Source organism: Meles meles, chromosome 6 (assembly GCF_922984935.1).
Source record: "Meles meles chromosome 6, mMelMel3.1 paternal haplotype, whole genome shotgun sequence".
Lineage (NCBI taxonomy): Eukaryota > Metazoa > Chordata > Mammalia > Carnivora > Mustelidae > Meles > Meles meles.
In genome coordinates this window covers 118,878,175-118,898,786 of record NC_060071.1, presented here as the reverse complement: position 1 = coordinate 118,898,786, position 20,612 = coordinate 118,878,175, and the positions used below count along the sequence as shown (strand labels likewise).

The following is a 20,612-nucleotide window of genomic DNA, read 5'->3' as shown; positions in this document are numbered from 1 at the left end:
TCCATTCCACCCAGTGTGTGGGAGGAAGAGAAGAGTTGAGGACAGTTGGAGGGCATGGGCCATCAGATGATGGGCACCTTGTCTCTCTAGAATGGCACTAGGAAACAGGAGGTCAGTGCTGGGATGTGATGCTGCCATCAACTGGCATCAAAGACCTGGGGCCACTCTGACCACAGTTTTATCGTCTGTGAGATGAAGGGAAAGGATGTGCAGTTTCAGATTGCATAAGAGCTGTTCTTTGGCCTGTAGGACCACACAGCCAGGGAGACAACACACACACACACACACATATTGGGATGCAGTTGTAATAGGAAACAAATACTACTTTAAGGGATTCTACCTTTGGGATCTTACAGGTCTCTTGGAGCAGTGGGCTATGGATGAGGCCTTGAGTATGGTTGGATGAGGTGCTGACAGGTATGGGAGCAAAGAAGAGGAGGTGTCTCTGGCTGATAAGACAAGTGAACAAAAAGAGGAGCCAGAAAACTGGGTGAGTGCAGGGTAGCAAGTTCTGGGAGGGGAAAATTGGGGGTTATGATCTGGGAACACCTCACATGGCAGGTTCTCAGTATCTTCGAATGATGATGGCCGTGACAAGGACTGGACTGGAAGGTCAGGAGGATGTCTCCTTGGCTGGGGAACCAGGAGCAATGCCAAGTCCAGGTGGGTTTCTGAGATGGAGACCGGCCACTCTGATGGGCATGGTGTACAAGGGCAGGTGGACACGAAAGGGGAGACCTCATGGCAGAGGGGAAAGGTCCAAGGGAGAGATGACAAGGGTTTGAATTTAGAAAACAACATCAGGATGGGGAGGGATATACAAAAGAAGATTCTGCAGGCTTCTGGAGGCTGACCAGATATGCAAGGAGAGGAAGGAGGAGATGAAGACAGTTCTGAGGATTTTGAGTCTGGGCAACGGGAGGGGTGGAGATTCATGAACAGAGATGGGCAAGCTCAGGAAGAGCAATGGGTCGAGAGAGGGAGGTGATCAGGGTAATGGGAGAGTCTCTGGGGTGTCTATATGAGGTGTGTATTGAGAAGGCCACTGGGATGTTTCAGTGGCTACTTGGGCTCATGGCAGGAAGGGTTGAAGATGTGGGTGTAGGTAAGATGGACAGGGTGTGCGGGAAGGAGAGGCCGGGCAAAGGGGCAGGGAAAGGGCACCTGCACGGAGAGGAACATGGAAGCCTGGGAGGAGGGTGCCAGAGAGCCTAAGGAGGAAATCTGGTGGTCAGTGGAGGCTGAGCCATGTGAGAAGGAGGTCGGAAGGCCTCTGAAAATGGCCCCAAGCAGCAGCCAGCTGCCAAAACCTGAAGAGAGGAAATAGAAGCAGAAGGTGTAAGGGCCCCTAAAAAGAACTTAGCAATAAATGGAACGAGAGCAAAATGATGGTGAGCTGAAAGGAAGCAGGGCCAAGGGAGGCCATTTGAGGGTAAGAAAGACGTGGCCACTGTTCTACACCCAGCTTCTCAAATGGGAACTCCTGTTTGCACCACAGGGAATCCCATTAAATGCAGCTTCTGATCCAAGAATGAGGGCAGGGGACGACATAGCACCAAGGGACAGGAGCCGATGGTGTCCCACCTTGGGCCAGGTGAGTAAGTTTGTTTTGCAGAGCATGGCGGGGGGGGTGGTCAGGTGCCCTCAGACTGAGGAGGGGAAGATAGAAGCATGTGGTGAAGGAGCCGTGCTGGGGAAAGATGCATGGGGAAGCCCCTCCAGAGACGCCTGGACCCTCGGGGTCCTGCAGATGGAAGGTGGAGGTGGGCTCTTGGTGGGGGGTGTCCCAGGAGGGTGGAAGCCTCAGGGACCATGGTCTGGCTGACTTGCCGGCCAGACAGGAGAGCGGGGCCTTGGGTAAGTTGTGTGGCTCATGTGGCCACAGAGGGAAAAGGTGGTGGACCCGTGAGGGTTCCTCAGCCTGAAGGGGCACATGAGAGCTTGGAGGAAGAGGAGGCTCCCAATGGGACATGGGGTGAGGGGGGTGAGCACAAGAGAGGGTGGGAGAGAAAGCAGGAGAAAGGAAGCGGTGAGAGGGGAAGCCGATGTTCCAGAGCCCTTGGGGCTGAGGTTTGAGGGGGAGCATTGGAGGTGGCTCGGGGGACAAGCAGCTGAGATGCGGCAGGCTGGAGGCTGTGCAGGCCAGGGGCCAAGGCGCGAGGAGAGGGAGGCTGTGGAAGGTCCTTCCTCTTGTTAGCCACAGCTCCTGTTTGGGAGCCATCATGGCCGAGGGGGCCTGCCCTGTTCTTGTTTACTCAACCCCTGCTTCCTGAGGCTCCTTGAGCATGGCCGTGGGGGGGTGGTGCTGAGGACTGAGTCTCTTGCCTTTGGATCAGGATGGGGAGGGAGGCTGTGAAAAGTGACTCACTCTGTGAGGACTCATGGGCACCTGCTCAAGGACACACCGTGGTCACCCCAGCGACCTGCAGCTGCTACCCCGGGCCAGGGAAGGTGGCAACCCCACTCTGAGGTCAAGCCATTCGACCCTAAGATTCCAGCAGTCTCCCTTTCCAGCCCCTGGGACCACCCCTCACCTCTCCCAGATCCTTCTGGAAGCCGGTGAGCGCTCCTGGCATAGCCCTGAGTTGGGGGAGCTCTGCTGGGGACGGAGCACAGGCCATCGGCACTTCCTGCCCTGGGACGACAAGCCAACCACCCGGCTGGACACCCCACTCTCAGCTTGTTCGGCTCAGTTTGATTCTCTTTCTCTGGCGAACTTCAGCTTGGAGCTGTTTGCGGTTCATCAGCAGTTTATGGAAACTGTAGCGTCTGGGGAGGAAAGAGGAGGGAGGGAGTTCTCAGACGCCGTGTCCTGGGCCTTCCCAGTAGGTCTCCCCAGGCCTGGGCCGGCCTCCCTGGACCAGACCCTCAGCTCTTCTCAGAGCCCCTCAGGGTGTACTTTTTAGGCCCCTTGGGATGTGGACCAATGCCTGCCAGAAACCGCATGGGCTCCTTCCCTCCAAATCAGAACTTCCTCTCTTTCTTCCCTCTGCAAAGACCTGGGGGTTTCTTTGCCTTTCAGCCCGACTTTCCCTCACTTTTCAAGAAGGGCGCAGGAGGTGGGGCAGCTGGCCTTCCTTCGGCCTTGTCCTCCCCGGGTGATCTATGGCCGCTCCTGCATTGCCAGACCCGCTCTGTCCCCTGCACCACAGCGGGAGGGGGGTTGGTTGGAGTTGGGGGACACAGCCTCCAGCCCTTCCTGGCGTTGCCTCCTCCATGTCTGTCCGTCCCATCATTCTATCCACCCGTCCCTGTGTTCCTTGTCCCTGCCCCGTGCCCCTGGTGATTTGTCCACACTGGAGGAGGGAAGCTCTGAAGGATTTGTGCAGAGACTCTGGACAGAGGAAGATAAATGGAATTTGCAATAAATCTAGGAGCAAAGTTGTAACTTGACTTAAAAACAAACAAAAGGGCCAGAACTGCACTTAAGCTCAGCAGAAGCTCATCTCCCAGTGTAAACAGAAAAGGGCGGACGTGGGCCAAAGAGCCTCACTCTAGCTTGGGACAGCCAGGGAGGGGTCTGGAGCAGGCTGGCGGCCGCCCACTTCCTCTGGAAGGGACCAGTGGCGGGGAGAGGTCTCTGCAGCCTCGTGAATAGAGAAAGAAGATGCTGGTCCTGTGGCTGTTTGCCACTCATTTTTATATGACTTACCCTTTCGAAATGACACTCTCAGGATTGGGCTGAGAAGGCTGTTTGGGGGGACATGCCTTCTCAGCCTGTGACTATGGCTAGGGTCAGTGGAAAAAAGCTTGGAGCTGTAGAGCACAAACTCAAGTGATGAACATGAGCTCCCAAGGCCTCAGTCTTCCCCAGACTGGAGCAGTAGGGAGTTCACTTAGACCTCTCGGCTGGCTCCAAGGGGCGGAGCTCACCACACTGGTCTCCCCTCAGACAGTGGCCTGCTCAGCATGACCTTGGAGGGGTCACTCAGGTGGGAATCACCATGCCTCGCCTAGAGGCAACTACCACAGTTACAGCATTTTGCCTTTACATAGAATTTTGAAGTGCTGCACAGATCCTCTGTGTGGAACAGATACTGGCAATGTTTTACAGGTAGGAAAACTGACACAGAAAGGGAAAAACACCGATCCAAGGTCACACAGCATATCAGCAGTTGACCTCGGTCCATGCAGTGGAAAAGTCAGGTCTTGAAATACAGTCAGCTGATGATGAACTGTGTGACCTTGGGTGAGTTACTTAATCTCTCTGGACACAGGCTTTCCTCTATAAGAAGCAACTCGCTCCAAAGTTTAAGCAGATCGGCTGCCCACCCCCCCAAACACTCTGTGCCTGGGCTTATTAACCTCAGAGGAACCGAACGGTGTGTCAAAGAATATACAAAGCCACGCTGTAAACATGGCACTTCTTTCTTGAGCTTCATTTCTATACTTGGGTATTTCTGGGCTTCACATTGGAATCACCTGATGAGCTTCTGACAGATACCCACGTCAGGTCCCACTCTGAGCAAGCGAAGCAGCATCCTGGGAAAGTGGTTAGTGCTCTGCATGTTTGAAGAGCTGCCTGGGTGAGCCTCATATGCAGCGGGTACGCTGATTCACAGTTCCCACTCGGCAGCTAAGGGAGCCCCAGAGGTCCATGCCCATGGAGAGAAGCAGTGACAGACAGACAGCTCCCTATCCTCTACCTCTCAACTCCTGCTCAGACTGATGCGCAGATGAGACTGAATTTCCAATGAGAGGAAAGGGCAGTGAGTTTGGACGGAGGTGGAGAATAAGACCGAAGTTTGTCGGGGTGGAGGCAGGAAGGCTGTTCTGGGTTGGGTAATTTCTCCCTAAAATTCATGTCCCTCCAGGACTCTCAGAATGTGTCCTTATTTCTTATTAAAGTAGGGTCACGGAGGACGTGATTCACTAAGGTGAGGTGGAATAGGGTAAGCCCTTAATTCCTTGTGAAGTTTAAGCAGTAAAACGACAGAGAGGTAAAGACACCTACCCAAGGTCACACAGCAAATTGGCAGTTGGTGTAGATCAATGCAGTGGTAAAGGCAGGTCCTGGGATACAGTTCCTTACGAGAAGAGGAGAGACACGCAGGGAGAACGCCACATCAAGATGGACACAGGGAATGGGCTACGGCGCACCCACATGTCAGGGAATGCCCAGGAGAACGGGCAACCATCAGAAGCTGGAGAGAGGCCTGGAACAGATGTTCTCTGAGGCTCTCAGCAGGAGCCAACCTTGTGGACACCTTGATTTCAGACTTCCAGCCTCCAGAACAATGGGGGGAATTTCTTTTTCTTTTTTTTTTTTTTTAAAGATTTTTTTTATTTATTTGACAGAGAGAGAGAGATCACAAATAGGCAGAGAGGCAGGCAGAGAGAGAGGGGGAAGAAGGCTCCCTGCTGAGCAGAGAGCCCGACGCGGGACTCGATCCCAGGACCCTGAGATCATGACCTGAGCCGAAGGCAGAAGCTCAACCCACCGAGCCACCCAGGCGCCCCGATGGGGGAATTTCTGTTGTAAGCCCAGCTGCTCTGTTACAGCAGCCCTGGGAAACGAATAGAGGCTGCCTGGGGCACTCACACCGGGGCTGTGGAGGGCTTGGGGCTGAGGATTCTGGGAGCTGGGAAGGGAACAACAGTGGGCTCATTCCCCTGAGAAGCTGAGGGCACAGAGTAAAGTGTGATCTGTCCAAAATGTGTGTCTGTGCAGGTAAGACGAGAACAATGGGGTTGGTTCGTTCATGCATTCCCGCACTCATTCACCTCCCACTTGGGGAGCCCTACTATGTGCCAGGCTCTGGGAACACAACGATACAGAGACCAGAGCCAGCCCTGACCTACCCTGCAGCTGAGGGGGTGACTCCATCTCCTCAGAGAGGAGACTGGGTCAATGAACACTAAGATTTCTTCCAGCTCTGACAACTGGTGGCTGAAAAGGGAGCTAGGGGGGCAGCCTGGTGTGGAGTCACTGGGCTGCCACCTGGGCATTTTGGGGGGCCACGGCTATCTTTCTGCCTGCAGGGGACACATGCCTGTGAGGATGTGGAGCTGGAGCCCTGCTTTCCTCCACAGGCACAGATGGGGAAGCAAGCCTGACTGGAGGGCCACAGTGGTCAGGAACAAAAGCCGGGCCTCGCCTGCCCAGTACAACCACTGGCGGGACACTGGAGGCGGTGAGACAGGCCTCAGCAGCCACCACTAATTGTACAAAACTGAAACATCTAGAGAATATTTTCAGCCCATTTGCACTTATCAAATATCACACTGGAAACCCCAGAAATGTGTGTAGGATCCTTTCCAGAACAAAGGGGATTTCACTGATCTGGCCCAGTGCAGGGTGAGTTTCTTGGAATTTCACCCTTGGAGTGGGCCCAGTCTCTCTGCTCTGGTTTACCCCGCCTGGGTCCCCAGGGCTCCAGCCCCTCCCCAGCCCACCTGCCACATGCCCAGGTGGGCTCTCGAGACCCACCCTCTAGCCACAAGCTTGTCTGCGCTCCTCTGGCTCTTTGGCTTCCCCTTCCCAGCTCTGGGAGGCCCGTGGCACTCAGCAGCTGGGGCTTCTGGCAGTCTAAGAACTCCAGAGTTCAGGGCCCGAGGTCGCTGTGGCCTCTGCTGTGGTTTTTCTGAAGCTCCATTTCATCGGGGCCAGAGGTGAATACTAGCCTCCGGAGACCCCAGCAGGCGGGTCTGAAGCCAAGTTCAAGGAACAGTCGCTTCCAGCGTGGCTGGGGTGCTGGGCGTCTGGGTCAGGCGCGGCCTGCCAGCCCTTGGACAGGAGGCCGCCGGGACCAGGGGGACTGGAGAAGTGGCCCAAGGCAAAACGCCGTGTACCCGGCTTCCCGGCTCGGGCTTCCCACCAGTTTAACTACAGCCGTCATCATTAGCTCCCTGAATGCTTTTATTAAAAGTTCCATGTTACCCAACACTTGAACATAATTAAAACAGAACAACCGTTTGCAGTTAACTTTACCTTTTATGACCTCGCAGATTTTTATAAGGATGTCCCAGAACGCCTTCTTTTCAAAGGAAAGCCAAGAGGTATGCCAAGGGCCCCAAGAAAGTGCAGAGAGCGGAACCCTGAAACTCCTCATACTCATAAATGAAGAGATGAAAGAAAAAAACATGTACTGTGTTTTTATGGTCATAAAAGTAACACATGGTCACAGAGGACAGTTTGGAAGACACAGGAAAGTATAAAAAAAGTCAAATAGAAGCCACCCACAATCTCACCCCTAGAGACTGTCAGTGGTCTGGGATGTGTATACCCTTCCTCTTGAGTATGAAAATAATCTCTTAACATCTGCCCCTTTTGAAGAAAGGTAGAAACAGACTGGGGTGCTACAATTCATGCTTTCAACAATGAGCCTCTAAAATGTGCCTTGTTTCAGGTAAATCTAATATAGGGATCAGTAAAAAAGTGTCAAATGAATTAATCCATAGGTAGGCAAGGGCCTGCTTTGTCTAAAGTACTCCGTGATGCCCCATGGGGCGGATTAGAGGTACCCGCAGCAAGGCTCCTGGCCCCCAAGAAGGCAGAGGACAGAGGGAGAGGACAAGCCATGTGGAGAGTGGCTTTTGACATTTGCTTCCTCCGCGCTTGGCAGAGCTCACGGCTGGACCCTCAGCATGGTTTTCTGCAGTGAGCGGCATGGTGCCCAGCACAAAGGCTGTGCACTGTGTTCGGCTTGTTCATTGAACAAATATTTATCTCGTGCCCTCTCTGAGTCCGGGGTTTGGGGGCCGGGTGGTGGGGGGATGTTCAGGTTTTGGCGCAGGGAACCACTGTGATGAGGGCAGCGTGTTATGAGAATGACATGAGCACCGGCTTGCCGGCTGCTGGGCTGGAGGTTAACTTTCTGTGTCCACTCCACTAGGCCACGGTGCCCAGATACTTGGTGAAACAACAAGCTAGATGTTGCTCTGAAGGTTTCTTTCAGATAAGAGTAACTTTTAAATCAGTAGGTTTTGCGTAGAGCGGGTGACCTGCTGTGATGTGGGTGGCCCCTATCCATTCCGATGAAGACCTTGAGAGAAAAGATTGGAGTCCCCTGAGGAAAAGAGAATTTTGTTGCCAGACTGCCCTTGGACTCAAGCTGCAGTTTCAGACTTGCCGGCCAATCGCATGAGCCAATTTGTTAAGTGTGTGTGTGTGTGTGTGTGTGTGTGCGCATGTACCTGTATCTCTTTGCATGTCTGTATACATCAGTGTGTGCTCGTGTCTACGCGAGTGTTCACGTGTGTCTGTTTGTGTGGGTCCACTGGGGCTGTAGGCAGGGTGAGTCGGTCACAGAGCCCCTAGAAGAGGACCTTGGTTGCTAGATTTTCAGTCGGTTCAGACAGCTTGCTGGGGGCGGCAGTGCACACTGGTCTGGGAAGCACCAGGAAGGGGGCCAAGTGGGAAAGCAGGTCCTGTGGTGTCTGGAATGGGAACTGCCCGCAGGAAAGGGGCAGGAGACTCAGGTGGGTTTGGGAAAAGGACAGCCAGAGGCCAAAGTGGTACAGAGGCCTGGGAGATAGTTCAGGGACATACATGAGTCAACGCCACCTTAGATCACTGCCCCAGGATGGGATTTTGCAAGGACTGAGCAGGTTGGGACAGTAGGGGCCAGCACTGGGGGTTGTCCACAGGGAGCGAGGTCTTCAGGTCAGGGCAGGGAACTGATTTGAGGACAATGGTGACTTCAGTTTGAAACTGTTGGGCTGCAGGAAGTCACAGAATAAGACTTTCAAGGGTGAGGAATGGGTAGTAACCAGTGTCATGCTCCAGAAAGGACGAGGAGAACGAGGAATAGGAAGAGCCTTTGAGCTTAACAATTAGGTGGCCTTGGTCACCTCAGTGGAAGTGACAAAAGCTGGTGGGAAGGAAGGAAGCAGGGGGCAAGCGTGGTAGGGGAGCAGCTGTTGTACTATGATATATGGAAAAGAAAAAGGAAAACAGGATAAGAACACGAGTGGACGGCAGAGTTGAGTGATGGGAGCCCCATGCATATTTGAATTAGGAATGAAACTCAATCATCAAGATATTTAGCCCTGATCCCATTAAGTACTTCCTCTGAGAGTTAGCGAACCGATATCCTTTAATCATGCCTTATATTTATAAAGGCCTTGCTCCAACGAACTCCAGGTGCTCAATAAACATTAATTAATTCACTCTCGTAGCCTCCTTTAGGGAAAAGGAGGTGGCAGGTATCATCCTTATGTTTACGGGCACGGATACTGTGGCAGAGATGAGAAGCAAGTCCATGCAACTGGTCAGGTGGGAGGTGTCATGCCTGGCTCTCCCCCTTCCGCTCCTCGGCCATTCCTAAGTCACCCACATCTTTCCAGGACCCCTACGTCAGTGCTGAGACTTGGCTACGAGACAGATCAACTACGGGGTTCATGCTTTAGAGGGTAGCCTCAGGGTAATCCCGGGGGTCCAGGAATGAAGCTATTGTCTGCTTCATCCTGGGCATATGGGGGCCTGAGCAGCTTACTCTGTCTGCTGAGTCCTTAAGGGTCACAGTCAAATGCTCGGTCTAAGCAACCACACAATCGCCAAACTCAAGGAGGTACGCGGTGGTTCCGTTTGTGTTTCCTGGGTACCTTCACATGGGAAATTCTCCAGTGCCTTCTAGTAGCGAAACGCCCCCAGTCTTTATGCTTTGTGCTGTGCAATATCCAACCAGATGATCTCTAAAGGCCAATAATAATCAAGGACAGCCCACTAAGATGATTGAGTTGCCTCTGGCGGTGAGCTTGGGCTTTATCTGGCCAGCAAGTGAAGGGAATCCCCAAGATCCCAACGGTGAAGTTGGTCTGCAAAACCCCCCAGCCGTGGCAGGTGGGACAATTGAAACCCAAAGTCAGGCTGTCCTTCCAGGACTGGGCCTGCCGACACCTGTTGAGCTGTGTGAGCCGGCAGTACTAAGAGCCCTAGCTAATGAGCCCTGGCTCTTACGGGATCAGCTAAGTGGTTCACATTCCTAGTCCGGTGTTTAGGCCACTTGGGTGGACCTGGGAAAATCAAGGGGCCACCGGCATGTTGGCCCACAGCCAGGGTTTAATTAAGCCCTAAATCTTCAGTGATTCCACCAGGGGCCTGATCCTCGTGAGGCCAGCCAGAGGGAGAAGCATCCCAGGGAGCACTGGTTCGGCTTCTTTTGAGTCTTCCTCTCAACCTATTGTTTGCGGAGGCCTTGCTTGTTAGTGCAAATAATCCCCTCAAAGTCACAGAGCAGCGTGCAGAAAACTGGAGGACCAGCCCTGCGCCCAAGCAGCCTAATTATGACGTCTCTCCCGCCACAAGCAAGTTGTTTCCCACACCCGTCTGCTGCATTCGGTGGGACGTGGATATCTGTGGGCAAAGAGAGGATAGAGGAGCGCGGAAACACTTTCCTCTGGGGGGTTTCTGTTGAAGGATTCTTGGTGTTTGATCATAAATTACCAAAGATAAATCTTTTTCAGGAAATGGAATGATTAGGGATGACTATTTGAATTAGAAGGCCCAGAAGGTCCTACCACCCTGCAGGGTGGAGGTCTGGGATCCACAGCCGAGACCTAATCTCTGGGGGGCCAGCAGACCCCTGGGAAGAAAGAGAGTGGTAGGAAGTCCTTCTAATGGGGGGAGGGACCTGGGACTTTCAGGGGATTTTTATCTTCATGTCCCCATCCCTCTTTCATTGCCTTGGAGCAGAGAAATCCCAGCCTTTTACAATTAAGGGGAAGAGGACCAATGCCGGATGGGCAGTCGTGGGGCAGACCCACCTCGTGTCTGGGTGGCCAAGATGAGAATATTTTCAAAGAACCGCTGGATGAAGGACATGGCTGTGAGAGAACCGCAGGCAGGGCTGGTTGGAAGGAAGAGTGTGGGAAGAGAATGGCAGCGTGTCATCTTTCTCTAGCTTATTTATCCTTTCATTTGAACAGTGTAAGGGGTAAGTCCTTGGGTCTTGGGGTCAGATGGTCTCAGTTTCCATCTGGAAAATACCACCTGGAAACCTGACCCCACCCCATTTGGGAGCCCACCAGCGCCACAGTTCCTGTACCTACAGGAAGCCAGTGGATCTCCCAGAGAGGGCAAGGCTGGATTTCTAACCCCTTGGCATCCCCCTTCCGCAGCCGCTGGGGAGGTAGCACGCTGGCTAGCCTCCTGGAGAGTTCTGAAATGAGTTGTGATCTGTAACGTTAGGATGGCATCTGGCACTTAGTAAGTTTTTTACGTTGGTACCACCGTCTTCCTCCTCCTGAGCCTCGAGTTGGTTGAATATGGAGATTTGCCCATACAGCCATAGCTCCTGGCAGCCTCCCTGGGTGCAGAGAGTGTGGGAACAGGGCACTGGCCTGTGTCTGATGGCTCGCACTGCAGTGGGTCACAAAGCAGCAGCAAAGGGAGCGGCCTGCTCAGATAGGGCGCAGGAGATGAAAGCCATGGTGTTTGCTTTTCCAAAGCGCCGCTGTGTTCCCGAAGGCCTGCAGCTTCCTCTGCCCTGCTGGGTTTTTTTTTTTTTCTTCCCAGTTCCTCTCAGTGATATCTTAAGAGGCAAACTTCCAGCACTAACAGGAGGTCTTTTGTTCTCCTTTTCTCTAAGTGGACTTTAACCCAGTTACGACAGATGAGTCACTGTAAAAACAAACAAATAATAATACTCCATTTTCTTAAAGGCTCTTCCATGCCTGCTGACAGAAAAGGGGGAACCCGACACTGCACTGGGCCTTTGGGGCTGCTCCCTGCCCCTACCTTATGGAGGCACAGTTCTGAAGAACCTTCCAGAACACACCAGAGCCCAGCACTGTGGAACCGTTTGACAAGGCTCTGGCTGTTTTAGAATTGCATCTGATTTGGGGTGGCCCTGGGGGGCTGCAAGGAATTTTGGTCTCCACACAGTCCTGGTTGAAATTTACAATCCTGGATTTGAGTAAATTCTGGACTTGCCTCTTTTCACACATTATTTATATGTGAAACAGAGTTATTAGACACTTGACTCTATCGGGAAGAAATTTGTGGTAGAATATCTTCTGCTCTGTTAGGTGACATATGAGTGCAGCCTGCGTCTGTTCCATAAAAGTTCACCGGGCACTTGGGCATTGGGATCACAGAGATGAGAAAGACCCACTTCCTGCTCTCAGGTAGTTAGACACGTCCGTAAGTGAATATAGTGACTTCTGATACACGTGAGATACAACGTGTGCCAAGATGGGGTAAGAAAGGGGATGACCTCTCGATCCAGAAAGATTGGGAAAGTCTTCTTAGAGAAGATGGCATTTGAGTAAGTCTTGAACCATGAGTAGATATTCATCAGAGGGTCCAGGAGGAATGGGGCAGATATGGCAGGGAGAAGGAGCAAGGGGCATAACCAAAGGACCAAAACCCATGGCAGGTTGGGGCCCACCCTGTGCAAACCCCCTCCAATCCTTGTTCAGGCATTTTTGCCTACATGCTTGAGTAGAGCTGGACCCTCAATTTCCTAAGAAGTTGCCGTCTCTGGATGAACATTCTCAGGACTCAGGTCTGAGATGTCTTTGGGCTGCATCAACCATTAAGGCCTGTGTGGGGCCACCAGCCCCCAGGTTCATTGCTGAAGAGTACAGCCATGGCTCCCAAGGGGTGACGGGATACATGTTCTATGGGAGGCTGTCAGCCACCGTGTCCTGACTTTGCGGAGCTCAGACGCATAGAACAGTACACTCATGTTCCCAGTGAGGACATCAGTCTAATTGCCTGGAAAACTCCTACTCATTTTTCACCCCGACTTATAAGTCCTTTTTACTGTGAAGAGCTTCTAGAAGCTGTGGGTAGAATTAACAACGCTCTTCTTTGTGCACCTGTGACTTGTTCTTTTTACCTGGCTTTAGGCTTTAACCATAACCTGTTAAAATCTCTCTATTTCCCTGAGTGTCCTTCTCCTGGGCTGTGAACTCCTAGAGGGGATGGTTGGTAAGGCAGAGTCTTTGGTTCATGTACGTACAAGGTGTTCAATTGACATTTGTTAAATGGACACGTGAATGAACGAATGAGACTTGAGTTGATGTGTTTTGCACAGTCTGACAATGATACCAACAGAAAGTTTCACCTTCATCATCACTGATAATAAAGCGATAGGACCTAAGGATTTCCTACTGAAAGCATCACTTTGTGCATAGGTAGATTGCTCACCTCAAAGGTATTTTCACTTAAGAATTTAGATTTAAAATCAGATTGAGCCCCCGCTGTGGGGTTCTAGGACCAAGGGAACCCTAGTCTGTTTTTCCAATCTGACTTCCCTGCTATGGCTAATCCTGGGAACTGAAGTAGTGAGGATCTTTAGTTTAATCTGTTGAGTTTTCATCCCGTAAAATACAATTCTTCATTTCTGTGTCTATCACCTGAAAAGTGAACATCTCCCCAGCTTGTCATCTGGCAAGGATAGAGTAGGGTAGACTTCTTTCCAGCAGGGTCAGTCTATTTTTTCCTTCCTTCCTTCCTTCCTTCCTTCTTTCCTTCCTTCCTTCCCTCCCTCCCTCCCTCCTTCCTCCCTCCCTCTCTCTCTCTCTCTCCCTTTCTACCCTCCTTCTTTCCCTCCTTCCTCCTTCCTCCCTCCCTCTCTCCCTTCCTCTCCCCTCCTTTCCTCCCTCCTCCCTCCCTTCCTTCTTTCTTTGCTTTCTCCCTCCTTCCCTCTCTCTCTCTTTCTCTTGTGAGGAGTCTTATCAAGGGCCAGGATGGTGGGAGTCTTATTCTAAGCGTAAGTGCTTCTCAGCTGGCCCTTCTTTGCCCACTACTTACTTCCCCATCCCCAGGCGATCAAGAGTAGAGGGCACAAAATGCTATCAGCAGTAGGGCTGCGGCAATCATAGCTGCTGGGGTGGACTGGCCTCTGATTCTTTGTCTGCCTTGGGAGACTGCAGGCCCTGCTTCAGACCTCATCTTCTGGGACTGGATTATGGCTTTAAATGGATGAATAAAAAATTCCAGGAACAAGTTTGGTCTCAGAAAGGAGCTGGTTAATTCCTTCTGCGAAAATGGAAACCTTGGTCTCCTGATATGTGCAATGACAGGCACCAGAGGAATTTTCCAGTACAAGAGAGGAATGAGTTTTCCAAGGACAGGCTGACTGAGAAAAGCCACCATCTGACCATGCACCAGAATTAGGTAACGCGGCCCCCTGGGATGGCAGAGATGACCAGCTGGAATGGTGGACCAGGAGGACAGTGTCGTTCCCAGCTACCTTCTAGGTGTATCGCTAAGATCTGCCACCGATGGGAATGGTGACTTTGGGATAGCTGGCACACCCGTAATGCCACTTCCAGTGAGGAGAAGGGGACGATCTTGACGTTTCTGCTTTGGAAGGAGGTGCTGAAAGTAAGAGCTGAAACTAGATGGGTTTTTAGAAATCTGAGACAGAAATGGTGTGCTCCAAGGCCTGTCTCTTGTCTACTCAGCAGCAAGATTTTACAGTGGTTTCCTTCCATGAAATCAGTTATCACTCCCTTTGTCCACTCTCAGGTTCCCCTCTATGCGGGACGCTGTCTGTGAACCAGGCAAACAAAACCCAAATGTGGCAGATCCTTAGCTGTGTTTTTACCAGTTCCCTTCCTTGTCCTTCCACGGTTCTCCTAGTCCTTCCCCTGCTCGCTGCAACAGCAGATTTTCACAACTCTAAGGGATAAGAAGCAACAAAAAGGCTCAGGAGAAGGGATGAATCACCCTCATGTTTGAAAACCCATAGAGCAGCTGTTGGGGTTTATAATTGTCTTCTGTGAGCTCCTATCTACTCATTTAAGATCTGTGGAGAAGTTTGTTTCTGGTTAGAAGAAAAATTGGTTTTGGTACCACTGATTCCCAGTGTCAGGTGGGAAGGAAACCTTTCCAAAGCTGTTGCTCCCAGTGACTGATTCACCTTGGTGATGTTGCTTAGGACACCAGCTGCTCTGGCCTCTTGCTTCTTAAGTATGTGTTGTGGGAAGGGCTGAGAAATTTGAATTTCCAAAATAAAATGGAGAATAGATATGGGATAAGAAACAGGAAACCCATTTTCTGGCCTTTAAGACAATTTTTTAAAAAAGATTTTATTTATTTACTTAACAGAGAGACACAGCAAGAGAGAGAACACAAGCAGGGGGAGTGGAAGAGGGAGAAGCAGACTCCTGCTGAGCAGGGAACCCAAAGTGGGGCTTGATCCCAAGACCCTGGGATGGGATCCCAGGACCTCAGGGTGACCTGAGCCGAAGGCAGACGCTTAAAGACTGAGCCACCCAGGTGCCCCCCACTTTTTTAAAATAATTTTTTCCCCAGGTTTTGAAATAATATATGTTTATGGAAGAAAGTTTGAAAAACTAGAGACCAGGTCGCCTGGTAGCTCAGTTGGCTGGGCCTCCGACTCTTGATTTCAGCTCAGGTCATGACCTCAGGGTGATTAGATCAGGCTCCCAGTCAAGCTCCTTGATGGGCGTGGGGCCTGCTTGAGATTCTCTCTTGGACCTTCCCTCCCCACAAAAAAAAAAAAAAAAAAAAAAGAGACCAAAATTAGAGAAAGTCAAGCCAAATCTTATTACTCAAGAGATAGCACAGTTAACATCTTTATACATATTTTTCCAGTTAAAAAATATAGACAAAACTTTTTTCTTACAAGAGTGCTATGTTCTGTCCATACTGCTTATAATTTGCTTTTTCCTTTTGATGATATGTTGTGAATGTTCTCCCATGAGATTAAGCCTTCTTCTAGCACATAATTTTAATAATGCCCCACTATTCCATTATACAGATGTTTGTGTAACTAATACCCTATGGGTGACATTTAGGTTGTGTCTATTTTTTGCTATTTTAAGTGACATAATGTACATGCTGGGACATTAACTCAGGCTGTTCCATTGTCCTGATCACAAGTCACGTAGTCCTTCCTCAATAGCCATTGGTCATTCTATAGGCCAGAGAAACTACATCACAGTGATTTCATAACGCTTTCTCTAAACACAAGGACAAATTTGATCTACTCAAACAGATTAAGCCTTGCAGGTTCTCTTAGTTGCATAGGAACACCCACCAATGTAAAATGACAGTTGTGTTCAACTCATTTATTTATAAATGCACGATTTCAGACAAAACACATTCTCTTGTTTGGTTCCCCTTTGACTCTGGTCGCCTTTTGATAGGGAAGGTGAGCTTATTGTAATAGCAGCAGAAGCTTGTAATGAAGAAGGTAAAGCAGGAGAGGCACCTGGAAACATGCATTCTGGGGTGAATCACACACCATTCTGATTCGTACTCTGTGTTTAGTACTTCTGGGGTCACTGTTCTGCTTGGTTGGAGTAGAAGGTCGAGAGGGGAATAGCAGAAAGGCTCAAGGTTCCCAGGAAGCCGAAGGGTTCAGAAGTCTTGGCCACTGAGCAAACTCCCAGCTGAGTATTTGGGGCAGAATCTAGGCCACTGGTTCCTGGTTTGAGAAACTCAAGCTGCCCGCCAGGGGTGTGCCTTACGTGCCTCCTGTTTCCATATGGCTGGCACTTTAGACTCGCAGGAAGGCCCAGAGCAAACAGGCCGCCAGCTGAAGGGGCAGGGCAGGTGCTTCACGCCTGGGAGCTTGGTCTGGCTGGGGAAGATCAGCAGAGTCATCCCCATGCCATCGCTCCTTCTCTTCCCCGTGGCCCCATACACATCTTCAACGGTCATTGGAGGACAGGATCGCTAAGCTAAACATTCTCATTTTAAGGCAAAGTCTAGACCCTCTTGCCATCTCTGAGGACTGAGGTTTCCAGAAGAGGCTGGTAGAGGGGGAGAAGGAATTCAAGGGGGATGGCATAGGAACACATATGATGGCTAAAATATGCAAAGTGTGAGAAATTAAAAATTGGCAGGGGTTGAATGGCGGCACACGTGCTCACATCCACTCACCCACTCACCTACTCACTCACAGTTTAATGGGGTTTCTGGGAGAGGAAATTGTGATCTTCAATGTCTATAAAAAGCCCTGGAGTGAGTTCTCAAAAGAGAGTGAGGATGGGGAAACAGGCGATCACAAGATTCTCGTCAGGCGAACATGTTTGTCTTTCCTCCCTTCTCAGCTGCTCTGATATGTCACCAGACACCCTTGCCCAGTCTGACAGTCCCATGGCCACACACAACACCCAAGTGAGCCATTCCTTTCTGTGCTGCTCCAGACCTGGCTGATGAGCTCAGTCATCTCCTCTTCTAGGAAAGTAGGCCGAGCTTCTAGGAAAGATTTACTGCGGCAGAACATGGCCGCCTTCCACCACCTCCCTCAGCTACCCTGGTCTTTCTTCCAGGCTGGAGATGGATGTGGGGGAAGTTTATGCAGGGGATGCTGGGAGGAGATCAATATTCCTGCCGCGGGTGACCAATGAGCTGGGCAAAGGCAGCAGGAGCCTCTCTTCATGCCCAGGACTGAACATCACGGTGCCACATAAATGCCAGCCCAGAGAATTCCCTACCTCCAGCCTGAATCTTGGACTCTGTTCATTAAGAAGAAACAGCCCCATGCTCACTTACCAACCTTTTATACCAAGGATGTGAATTCCCTCTCTGTCCCATCAGATTTCATCTCTCCCTCTCCTGGAAGCCTACAGGGACAGGCCCTCACTTGTTCCTTCTACAGTTTTCTTCTCCCTACCAAAGGGACAACTTGGCCCCTACCTACAGCCTCTGCCCACCTGAGCCTCAAGGATCTCATGTGATCACAGGCTGATGAGAGCTTAAGAGCCAACCCAGAGAGCTCGCCATGGGGAGGCCCAACTCTAAGGGCATGTCGAAACAATTCTGTGGGATGGGCCCCGTTATCCCCATTTTCCAGGTGAGTATACTGAGCCCAGAAAGGTTCATCAATTTTCCCGAGGTCACACACATCGTGAGTGGCAGAGTGAGGATTTGAACCTGGCAGCTTGGCTTTGGAGTCCTGCTCTTAAGGTCATATTGCAGATGGAAATAAATTAGCACTGTTTCTACCTGTCCTGCTGCTGTCCCAGATCTGACCTTGGGCCCTGGTCTGACAATAGGATTCTCTCTTCCTCCTGTGCTTGGGCTCTCGCTTTAGTGACTTCCTGGTATGCTCATCTCTCTAAGATATCTTAGGATACCCTATTCTTACTGTCCCTCATTTCAAGTTCTGGAATCCCACCCTAAGCCCATGCTGATGGTCATTGCCATGGACCTTGCTGACAGATCGCAGACAACAAGATTGATGTCTTTCTTAACTGTGGGTCCCACACAGAGCTCTTAGCACAGTGCCAACCCACAAGAGGTGTCCCATTTACATTTGCTGAGGGAAATCAGTGTCAAATGGTCGGTGCCTCAGTTTCCTCATCTGTTCAATGAGAGCATCATAAATAGAGTTTTGTGAGAATGAATTAAGTGAATCTACGTAAAGCTCTTGGAACAGTGTCTGGCATGTGGCAAGTACGCTATAAGCCCAGGCAGTGCTATTCTTTTGTATATACAGGTGGAAGGTCATTCTGGTGAAGACTTTGGGCTCTGGGTCAGAAGCCGGGATTCGAATCCTATCTCTGCCACTTCTCAGAGTTACGATGTTCGTCATTTGACCTAAACGCTTCAATGCTTGTTAGCCCGTTTAAAAATTGCATAACAATACTTGTACCTCCCAGGGTTTTTTGAGAATTAAGTGAGATAATATTTACTAAGTGCCTGGCACAGAGAAAGATATCACTACGTGATAGCCAAAAATGCTTAATTATACTATTGTGAGTATTTTACAACGGAGATACATATGTTCAAAGCATTTTTGCGTCACTCAGTCTTCTCCTCATGACAGATTCCTACTTTTTTTTTTTAAATACAATGATTCCACAATTCTATACATCACTCAGTGCTCATCAGGATAAGTGTATTTTTAATTCCCTTCACCCATCTCACCCATTCTCCCACCTACCTCCTCTCTGGTAACCACCAGTTTGTTCTCTGTAGTTATGAGTCGGTTTTTCGTCTCTCTCTCTCTCTTTTTTTTTTCCCCATATGTTCTGTTTCTTTTCTTTTTTTTTTTTAAAGATTTTATTTATTTATTTGACAGAGAGATTACAAGTAGGCAGACAGAGAGAGAGGAGGAAGCAGGCTCCCTGCGGAGCAGAGAGCCCGATGCGGGGCTCGATCCCAGGACCCCGAGATCATGACCTGAGCCGAAGGCAGCGGCTTAATCCACTGAGCCACCCAGGCGCCCCATATGTTCTGTTTCTTAAGTTCCACATATGGTGAAATCCTACGGTATTTGTTTTTGACTGACTTACTTCACTTAGCGTTATACCCTCTAGCTCCACCCAACTGGCTGCAAACAGCAAGATCGGCAGATTTACGGCAGAGTAATATTCCGTTGTGTATATAGACCACATTTTCGTTATCCAGTCATCTGTTGGTGGACACTTGGGCTGCTTCCACAGTTTGGCTATTGTAAATAACGCTGCAGTAAACAGAAGGGGACATGTGTCTTTTCAAATTAGTGTTTTCATGTTCTTCGGGTAAATATCCAATAGTGGAATTACAGGATCATATGATAGTTCTGTCTTTAATTTTTTGAGACGCCTCCATACTGTTTTCCCCAGGGGTTGCCCCCATTTGCATTCCCACCCCCAGGGCATGAGGGTTCCTTTTTCTCCACATTTTCACCAACACTTGTTGTTTCTTGTCTTTTTTATTTTAGTCGTTCTGACAGGTGTGACGTGATGCCACATTGTAGTTTTGATTTGCATTTAATTTTGTTGACTATTTCTTTCACTGTGCAGAAGCTTTTTATTTGGATGTAGTCCCAATAAGTATTTTGCTTTTCTTCCCCTTGCCTCAGGGGACTTTGTTTCTACAAAGAAGTTGCTACAGTTGAAGTCAGAGACATTACTGCCTGTGCTTTCTTCTAGGAGTTTTATGTTTTTGCTTTTGTTTGTTTTTTTAATTTCAGGTCTCACATTTAGGTCTTTAATGAATTTTGAAGTGTATTTTGAATACATTTTGTGTATGGGGTAAAAAAGTGGTCCCGTTTCATTCTTTCGCATATAGCTCTCCCAACGCTATTTGTTTCCCAACACTATTTGTTGAAGAGACTGGCCTGAGTCCCAGGTGCCTTTGACATGGACAGGCCCTCGGATGACGACTTGAGGTCTCCGGGCTTTCTTTGTTGTGGGAACCAGACTCTGAGACAGGTGACCCCAAACCCTGCAGGGCAGGGGGGTGTGAATACGCTGAGATGCAGGCAAGCTGGGTGGGATTGTAGGTGTTGATGTGACGAGTGCCCAGACTGGTTTCAAACTCGTGACCTCCCCACCAAAGACTGGTTTCATCTTGTAACAACTGTCAACTTGGCCCCACCTGAGCCTCTGTGGACCCACGGGCTGGTGGAGTTTGGAGAGATACAGAACCATAGGAGCCTCACCGCTCATCCCCATCCCTCAGCCCAAACCTTCCCTGACACACAGAGCCCGACGCGCAGCGAGGCTCCTCAGGTAATGGGCCAGAGACTGAGGCCAGCGGGAGCTTTCGGAATCAGCATCTGGGAGGACACACCGATCGGCTGTCCCGGGGTGACCTGTGTGGGGACAGGCAGGGGATGAATGTAGAGGTGAGGGTAGAGGCAGGGACGGAGGCTTCGAAACGGGGCTAAGTCTTAAGTGAAATGTCAGTGCCATTAACAGATACACACCACGAACCCAGATCTGAATGTGTCTGGAGTGTGTGGGTGCGCGTG

At 50.3% G+C, this 20,612-nt stretch overlaps 1 long non-coding RNA gene across 1 annotated transcript; it reads left to right on the top strand.

The window, feature by feature from the left end:
- The first annotated feature begins 353 nt into the window (after positions 1–353).
- Positions 354–3,553, top strand: LOC123944210. The gene is made up of 3 exons (XR_006818755.1): positions 354–490; positions 1,499–1,594; positions 2,337–3,553. It is a non-coding gene; the product is annotated as an uncharacterized LOC123944210 (long non-coding RNA).
- The last annotated feature ends 17,059 nt before the right edge of the window (positions 3,554–20,612 follow it).